The sequence below is a fragment of the Rhagoletis pomonella genome, unplaced genomic scaffold, assembly GCF_013731165.1.
Source record: "Rhagoletis pomonella isolate Grant_MI unplaced genomic scaffold, Rhpom_1.0 Rhpom_scaffold_00962, whole genome shotgun sequence".
NCBI classification, from domain to species: Eukaryota; Metazoa; Arthropoda; class Insecta; order Diptera; family Tephritidae; genus Rhagoletis; species Rhagoletis pomonella.
In genome coordinates this window covers 36,381-45,812 of record NW_023459516.1, presented here as the reverse complement: position 1 = coordinate 45,812, position 9,432 = coordinate 36,381, and the positions used below count along the sequence as shown (strand labels likewise).

General features: G+C 33.7%; 1 long non-coding RNA gene across 2 annotated transcripts in view; it reads right to left on the bottom strand.

Annotated features, from left to right (window-relative positions):
* Positions 1-7,968: 7,968 nt before the first annotated feature.
* The window catches only part of LOC118751752, a 37,375-nt gene continuing 35,911 nt past the window's right edge, over positions 7,969-9,432 (bottom strand). Inside the window, exon 3 of one of the 2 annotated variants that reach the window (XR_004994592.1) lies at positions 7,969-8,025. This is a non-coding gene — a long non-coding RNA (uncharacterized LOC118751752). Of the gene's footprint in view, positions 8,322-9,432 lie in introns of both variants that reach the window. The other variant, XR_004994591.1, reaches the window with a different exon arrangement.

Genomic DNA, 9,432 nt, shown 5'->3' with positions numbered 1-9,432 from the left:
CTCCAAAGCCAGTATGTTTCGTTGAATACGCTTTCGTTCTGCACTTCACAGATGCTTTTTCATAACTAAGAAAACCGAAATTAAAAATTTAAAATTAAAACAGATTTGAACATGGACATTCTTGGCTGCGACCAATTGTAGCAAACATCTTTGCACGCTCAGCCGGACATGTAAATGTGCTTGCAAATGTTCAGTTTGAATTGTGTGCAAGCAGCAAGTCGACTGTGCGAATCTGCATTTAATTTCAACTACTTTAAAAATAATTTGGCTTAAACAACTCCAAAGCCAGTATGTTTCTTTTGAATATGCTTGCGTTCTGGACTTCACAGATGCTTTTTCATACTTCCAAGACACGACCATTTACTCATTGCATTTGTTTTAAAGTAGTCTTTCAATTAGTTGATTTAAAAAAACAATCACTTGTTTCCGTCAGGGAAGGAACAAACAGACATTGCTTATTTATCTCTTAACAAATATCCAATAGTCGCTTGCTTTGCGGCGATCTAAATTATCTTTCGAACTGTGAGACAACCATTCAATTATATTCTATATCTGTAATCTGTATCTGCACCGAATATCGAGCAAGTCGGCCACAAAAGCGATTTTTTCGAATCGATCGGTGCCTGGTCCACCTAACAAAAAAAAAGTATCCTACAGCGCGCGAAAAAAGATACCACATCAATATTTTTACCAGTTTTGACTACTTTTCTTTTGCTGTTTTTAAGGCTCATAAATTTTTTATTAAAGTTCGGCTCCTTATCTAGCCAAAGCCATATAAGTCTACATATCAAGCTACAGTACAAAAATTTAAAAAATTGCACAAGCTTCTCAACCCAACTCCAGGTATTTTAATTAGAATTTCTAAATTAATTTTTGGTATGCGGTATTATACCTTATTAAATTCTAGTATAATAAAGTGACAGTTTGAGGTTGCTAAAAAATCGCAGTGATTTTTTATCATTTTTTTCTGACAGCACTTTTGCATATAAAAAACTACTTTGGAAGAAAGTTCGCGATACCATCAACAAAAAAAAAATATATCAAAAATTAACGCGATTTTTAGATCGAAATCTTGCTCTTTTTTATACTAGAATTTAATAAGCTATAAAACTGCATGCCAAAAATTCTAGAAATTAAAACTAAAATACTTGAAATTGGGATGAAAATTTTGTGCAAATTTTTGTAATTCTTGTACAAAGTCTGAAATCTGGATTCATATGGTATTTATTAGATAAAGAGCTATCTATACCTTTATATAAAAATAATGAACATTAAACAAGCAAAAGATAAATAGTCAAAACTGTTGAAAATGTAGAGGTGCTATCGTTTTGTCACGGGCGGTATATGTTGACCAGCGTTGCCGTTTTGGTCCAATTGGACCAAAATTGGTAGCTTCATTCTCCGTTGGTAGCTTGGTTGGTTTGATGAAGCTTTTGGTAAGTAAAAGTATTTGGAAAATACAACCAAATTGAACATTAAAATTTGTTCGCTTAATTTGCCTTTACGCGTTCAAAACACTGCTTTCACTTTGCTTACACGTATAAGATTTCTTTATTTTTTCTATATTTTATTAATCAGACAATTTTCTGCAAACAAAAACTCACTTCCCAAAGCTAGGACCGATTAGCTTTTCAAATTAACGAGAAATTACCTATCGTCTTGAAAGAAAAATTGGTGATAGGCAAAGTGTGAGTGCATTGGTAAAAAAGGGTGAGTGTATGCAAATTGAATCAAATTAGATTTTTTTTTTTAAATGCATAAAATGCCTGCTTTTGTTTTTTCACTCACAAAAAAATTTGTTTGATATGAATTGAATCAATCTCCAAGGTATTTACATATTTTACAAAAGTTTTTTATACAATACGTTAATTCTTTTATTTAAAGGCCCGAATTTCTTTTGTTTAATCTTAATGATCGCTGGGAATGGTTAACTAATTCTGTAAACAATATAATGTGTAGTTTTAATTTTTACTTCTAATTTGTGTAGCTAAAAGCCCCGCAAACTCGAGAAATCTCGTTTTAATGATGAAATTTTGGTAGTTTGGAAACTGATTTGGTAGACGTTTTGGTACCTAAAAATATTTTCAAGTGGCAACACTGATGTTGATCCACGAAATAAGCTATTTAAATACGTACCAAATTTTCAAGCAAATCGCACCAACAATTCATGTCCCTACCGGAAGAAGAAGGTATCCCATATGTTAGTCCAGGCAAGTAGCAGTCTATGATGTTCGATTTAGACGCTCTCACCTGATTTTTATATTTAAGGATTATGGAAGAAAATTTCACTACTCCAACGACCGTAGGGCCGCCTTCAGGATCCTCAAAAAATTGGGGGAATCCCGTTACTCAGAATCAACGAGAGTGGATAAAAAATATTTTGTTCGCCAGCTGCAGATACCGATCAATCTTGGGAAAACTTTTGAAAACCCTTAACCACACATCACAAGAAGAACCTGACCTGAAACTGAGTTATCTGAATTTGAGAAATTTGCTCGAGGCATACATAAGTTAAAGTATTTGAGTATAAATGCACGCCAATGATTCACTATCCATAAGGAATATCAATAACACCGCACAGTGTTTCGACTATGTGGAGGCAGATGGGAATATGTAATAGTAAACCTGCACCGATTTCACTGAAACTTGACATGTGCTCTAGTTTTACTTAGAAATAGAGAACTACGAAAATTTAGTAAAGATGGAATAATTGCCACGCCTTCTACTCTTGTGGGCGGAAACATTAAATTTCATCCGATTTCGATGAAATTCAGTTTGTGCTCTCGCTTTTATTACAAAAACCTAAATATAAAATATGGGAAAGAGTGGACCACTCTAACGTCCAAAACTCACAAAAAATGTCGGCCCAGTCGTTAAATGTGATGAAATTCCAGTTGAGTTTTTTTCCTACTTTTCACTCTCAGAAAACAAAGGTTATGTTATACAATGACTTAGGTGTAAATACTCGCTTTTTTCCCAATATCTGGCGAGATTTTTTCATTGTTCGAAAAATTATTTTTGAGAAATTATGCAAAAAGAGGCTGAAAATCAAAAATTAAGAAAATCATTCTAATCTAATTATATATTCAAAACTAGATAAAATTCTCTAAAACATGTGTCTAATTTCAAGACCTGAAGAACTGGTACTCTCACTTTTTTTACTAATAACACTGGTCTACAAATTTCAACACGCGATCAATTCGGCATAGGGCTCATTCGAAAGGGCACGATTTAGCCTTTAATTTCTGACATATACAAAGTTTGTAGCACGTCAGGGTTCAGCTCTACAATTTTTCAAAAATGGCCAAAAACGCTGTTTTTAGGGGTTTCAACCCCTTTTTTCTCGAAAACGTGACGTGATGGGAAGTTTTGGACCCCAGATTCGTGTTCAGCACGAAAAATCCGTTCGGAAACACCAGGTCCCGTCTTATTCGCAAAACCCTTGTAGACCAGTGTAATCTTTGGCATCTATATTTCGAAGTAGGTACATTTTTTGTTAAGAAAATATGAAGGTTCCAAATAAATGATAAATACCTTCGCCTGAATATTCCACGAAAAAAGTTGAAAAAGAAATATTTTCTTTAATGGGTTAATCGCCGAAGGCAACTTAACTGCTTACTCGGTATAGCGCCGATCCCCGCATTTCTTGAAATAATGTGAAATGTGGTATTTGGGACTTTTGCTTCTCCCTCTCTAAGTCCAACCGGTTTTGTTTCTACCTGCCTCCATTTAGTCGAAACACTGTACACCGTTCTTCTGAGGCGGGCCATAGGGTGGAATACAGGGCGCATGAGTAACATCACTTAGCAGAATGAATAATACACAAAATTGTTGTTATACATACTTAAATATCTATAGGAGACAAGAGAGAGTAACTAACAATTAAGTGTGTAATATGTAGAGCAAAGCGGTAATTGTTTTCAAATGAAGGCGTGGCTTTGCAGGAAACCCCACCAGCATTTAAGGGGCAGGATAAGTAAAGCAAGAAATTGCAAATTTATCTAAAAACCATGGCGCAAATTAAATAAGGAACTTACGTAGTTAAAAATCATTACGCATGAAATAATGCATTCAAGTAATTTCTCGAAGAAGGGCCAGCTAATAGAAGGCTAAATGCATTACTTGCGTTTTGTAGTTAGCCAGGCTCGCACCCACACTTAAAAGCGTCCAAAGTATGTAAACACTCGTTAGCCAAGATAAATTTGCAGTGTAAGCATTTGAATGTGTACAAGTAAATGCATTTACTCGTATCTAAGTGGGGACGTACAAGGCTGTTTGTTTGTAACGCCTATCTACACGGAGCCAAAAGCACAATGGTTTTTTCAAACAAGTTATGGTTTGATGTTTTCATGGTTAATAAACCGATTGTAAGAAATGTGATTCAAGTTGAACATTTGAAAACAAATTCGTATGTATGGCAGTGACTGAACGTGCAGGGGTGCTTGCTGTTATTTGTAGGCCAAAGCGTAAAGCAGTACGAATGCCGTCAGCGTGATACATAATTATTATTTTTTTCTGTTTTTGGTTTCTATTAATTACGAAAAAGCCTCTGTGAAGTGTAGAACCAAATTAAGCGACGAAGAAAATTGATTCAAGTTGAACATTTGAAGACAGATTTAAAAAGCGGCTGTAGCTGAGTGTGTAGAGATGCTTGCTGTTATTTGCTAATCCCGTCAGAGACAACGTGTTAAACGCTTATGGAAATTTTTGTTTTGTATCTCCGAATTATGAAAAGGCATCTGTGAAGTGCAGAACATGAACGTATTCAAACGAAAAAAATCGACAACTAAAAGTTTGGTGAATGTAAACAAAAGTGTGGTTAACATTGCCAAATCATTGTTGAAAACACCAACCAAGGCATTGTTAATATTAACCAAAAATCACATTGATTCCTTTTTAAGTTTGAATTTGGTAATATTACCCAATTTTTGGTTGATTTTTTTCTCAGTGTAAGCAATTCGCATAAGGTGCTCAAGTTGGCATTTTGCGGTAAGACATAAGGACTATTAATTAAATACTTGTGGAGTAGACATATATAGTACATACATACGTACGTATGTTTGTGCATACATGTATGGATTTGTAAGTGGGTATGGATTCTAAGGAACGGTCGCAGCTGTGCAAGTCGGCGTGTGACACAATTCACAAAACTGAATGCCATAAAATGGGAATAAAAAATTAATGAACCAATTAATTTAAATCAATAAAATGTGCAGACACAGCATGTTTGAGCGATAAAACTATGAAATGTGCACATTATTAGTTATTAAATGTATAGAAATGAGAACAAATGTATGATGAAAATACAGGGATGTACTAAATGGGTTATCTACAATGAACGATTTCCTTGCGCTGTTATGAAGGTGGACTTCAGGCAAACACTTGATTTCATTAATTACTAATCAAACACCACAAAAGTATAGGAGTAGAATGCTCATTTTAATAGACAGACTACAACGGCAGCAAAAAAGTGCAATGCGCCGTGAAAACATAGAATGCTTCTAATACTTTCTGCAATAGAAACAGGGAAGTGAGTCTGTTTTAAACGACTGAAGCACAGTGGTTTGAGAGGGACGGAAAATTCAAAATTTTAAATGTCTCGAACTGTTCAACTAAATGGTCGAACAGACATGCCTGCTAATACGTTTTAAGGATTTTTCTGCGAAGAGTGGCACTAGTTAGATTCAAAGGACGCCGGAAGTCGATATTGTATGAATTGTATATTTACGTAAAAGTTTCAACGCTAGTTTAAGACGAAGTTCCATAGTGCACAAGAGGTGTCTTAATTTGCGAACATCTAAATGATTTTAAAAGAGCTTCTGAAGAGTATAAGTATCAAGCTGCCATTTTTTTAGCTTTTTCAAACTTGTCGTACATATTCCTGCTGCCTATTTCTTATAACGTCCTTTTAAGGATAAGGAGATAAGGAGAAAATTTGTCAAATTCAAACAGTCTGGCATTTTTAAGAGAAAGAAACTTTGGAGGAGTAAAAAGCTCATACATTTTATATGTAAGCCAAGCAGCACCTCTGACCAACCAAAAAATAATCAGAGAGTCGGAGCAGCTAATGACGAATTCAAAGACGAAGCTATATATAACCTTTTCATTCTGAGTAAGCAAGAGGGAACTACACTTATAGTTCGCTCGAAAAATATTAAGTATTATCATGATTTCACTTTTCGCTTTTCGCTTAAGTGTATTCACTACGGTAGATGAGAAAAAGGGCGAATTTGTTTATGGACGAAACGCACGATAGGGCTGCTTAAAATTTACGTGAGCTGGGCCGATTTGAAAAAAAACTCCAAAAAGGCAGATATTCTAGACTTAAACTCTTATTTTTTCTAAGGTGATTTTTTGGAAAAAAAATGTATAAAGTTATTTATGAACAACTCGAATTTCGGAGGTATAGGTATTCTCAAATCTGTCCAGCACACGAAAATCTTTTTTCTGAAACATTAAGGCAGAGGTCTTAAAATATTAAAGATTTTATAATTAAGTGGAAAACAGTACCGATTTTTTAGGGAGAGTGATGCACCCTAATAAATATACGTCGGTGATATTGCAAAACGGTCTATGTCTATCAGTACCCTTGACACTTAGATGGTCTTTTCTTGCATCGCAATGCATCTGCAAATCGAAGCCTATTCTCATAATTTGGCAAACTCCAAATTGATTTTAGACCCATGGTTTCTTCGGCAAATTTGCTTAGAATTATACGTAGAAAACTTCTGTGCTATACGCACATAGTAAAAAAAAAAAATCTCCCATACAAATTGACCCGCCCTAATGTATATACTCAATATGCGAAGGTATTATTGTGCGCAATTTTTTGACCAATGATTTTATCGTTTTAATAACTTACCGGTTGACTAGTAGTTTAAATTTTGTGAGGCATCCAAGAATAACTTTTTTGTTTTGCACGCAAAATTTTCTTACTTTTGTATATTTCGTAAAAAACAGGGTTGCTTTCGGCGCGGATTTTCGTAGCACCCTTTCCTTTACATATATATATGTATGTATGTGTTGATGGCAGTACAATTAAAATAGCATTGTTTTATAATTACTCATCATTCAAATGAATCATTATTGTTTTGATTGCTATTATAGGTAACAACAAAACAAATCGCTTGTAACGATTTCCGATTGGCCAGATTGAAAAGGTCAATTATGATAAACAACAACACTCTCGAAGAACTCAGCCACTTTACTATCTGCATGAGTAACTCTAACAATGTTTATGTACACAAATCGATTAATGGATTTTTTGATGATTTTTCATGTTTTTTTATTTCTTTTTTTTTTTGTACTTCTTCTGCATTTCAATCGCAAGCACTGAAAAGCGGTGCAGAACAATAAAAAACACCAATAAATTTGCAATAGCAAATCAAAAACGCGTATAAGATAAATACTAAGTAAGTAGGAGAACATGTAAACAAACAGATAAACAAACATTTAACATTAAACAAACAAACGATACGAAACGAATGAACGAACGAACGGACGGGTGAGCGGGTGAATACACGCAATTTTTGCTTGTGGAATTACATATGTGCTCATTGGGAAAGGAATTTTTATACACTAAGTTTTTGTACATACATATTTACAAAAACAAAACTAAAAATGCGTGAACTCAATTAACGAAAATTATGTGGTAAATATGTATTATTTCGTTAAATGATAATCTTTTTCGTATACAGGAATTATAAAAAGCATTTAAACGAAATTTATGGCACACCAACAAATAAACAACTGAATATAAGTACAATAAGTAGGTAAGTAATTGGCTAAAATCAATTGGCAATAAAAGTTTGTTCAGCGCATTCGTAACAAAAATTTTAGTTAACCACAAATAAGTAAAAAAAATAAATAAAACTAATTCAACTAAACTTAAATTCCAAATTAAAAATTTTTTAATTAAATATTTTTTTAAATTATAAGAAAAATATGAATACGATTTCATTAGCTTACCCTGGGCACGGTTATGTTTATCAGCCCCCAACAGATTTTTTTCAGTCCCCATGGTATCTTTTGGTTTTTTGTTTTTGGTTTTGTTTTACGAATCATAACGTTTATGTGTTTGGAACGTTGTTTTGGTTTGCGTTTCATACAAATTTTTTGTGTTCAAAATTTTTTTGGTAACAATTTTGTTTCAAGAGTGGTGAATTTCGATGCGCATGATTGGTGTAAATTCATTGTCAAATAGGCAAATTTTATTTACAAATTTTATTTTTTCGTTGTAAAATTTTGACGTGCAGCGTGTGCATCAACACAATTTGCATACAAAACGAAATTTATATTTAACGGAATGTGTGAAAATTATACTTTGTTGTTGTTGCATTGATTGTGTTGTTGGTCGTGATGATGGTGGCGGTGGGTAATAATGATGTTTGATTGACAGTTATGCAAAATTTTAGTGACAGTGATTGTGTAGTTTGCATAAAATTTCAATTTTGCATTTTTTTTTGGTTTTTGGTTTTTCGAAACATACGGTGGAAAAAGAAATGAAATGAGAAAATAAATAAATTAAAATTAATGGTTCATCAACAATTGAAGTGTATTTACGAGTAGATTTTGTGAATTTCGATATGAGATTTGCAAAATAGAGATAAAATACGGAAAAGTGCAAGAGAAGAAAATTAAATTTGCAAATGAACAAAAAAGTTACCAAAATTTAATAGGGAAATTAGATGGAAAAATTAAATATTTATAGTCAAGGGAAAGTATTGAAAAAAAAAATACAGAAAGAAAGTAAGAAGAGTGGGGGAAGTAAGGGCGAGCGCGCGCGTTGTTACGCAGACGAGCCGAAAGTACATTTTTGGTAAGTGCGTGTAAGTGTGTGTGTGTGTGTGTGTGTGTATTTATATTTAGGCAGTAGTCGTGGTAGTAAAAAGTTGAAAATCGTTGAAAGGAAAGATAGCGCAATTTGTTGAGAATAGGAGTTTTGAAAAGAGAAGTAAAAAACAAAGAATAAGAAATTAGTTCTAAATACCTATATAATTGCAAGTAAATATCTCAAAACACTACAAATACATAGTACGCAATAGTACGGGTTATCTTAATAAATTCAACAGGGGCACTTTGCTTTTGCTTCTTTTCGTGGCGTGATGCATTCGTGAAGGAGATTCAAACTACGTTTCTTGTGTAAAATTGTGCAAATTTGTGGCTGTTGTGTGGTGCAAAGTGTTCGCTGGCGTTGCTTTCGTGTTTTGTTTACTACTTTTTCTGTTGTTGTTGTTGTTGTTGTTGCTTGCGTGACTGACTGACTAACACCAGACCACTTTTATTGGTCGTGATTGTAAGCTGTAAAGTTACTACTTTTTTTGCTTGTTAGCAAAGGTGGTTGCGGTGTTTACTTGGATGCTTGAAAGTGAAAATAGGAATTTTAAAGCACCAAATAAGTTTTTAGTGTTATTTTTTTTTTGTTTTTTTTTT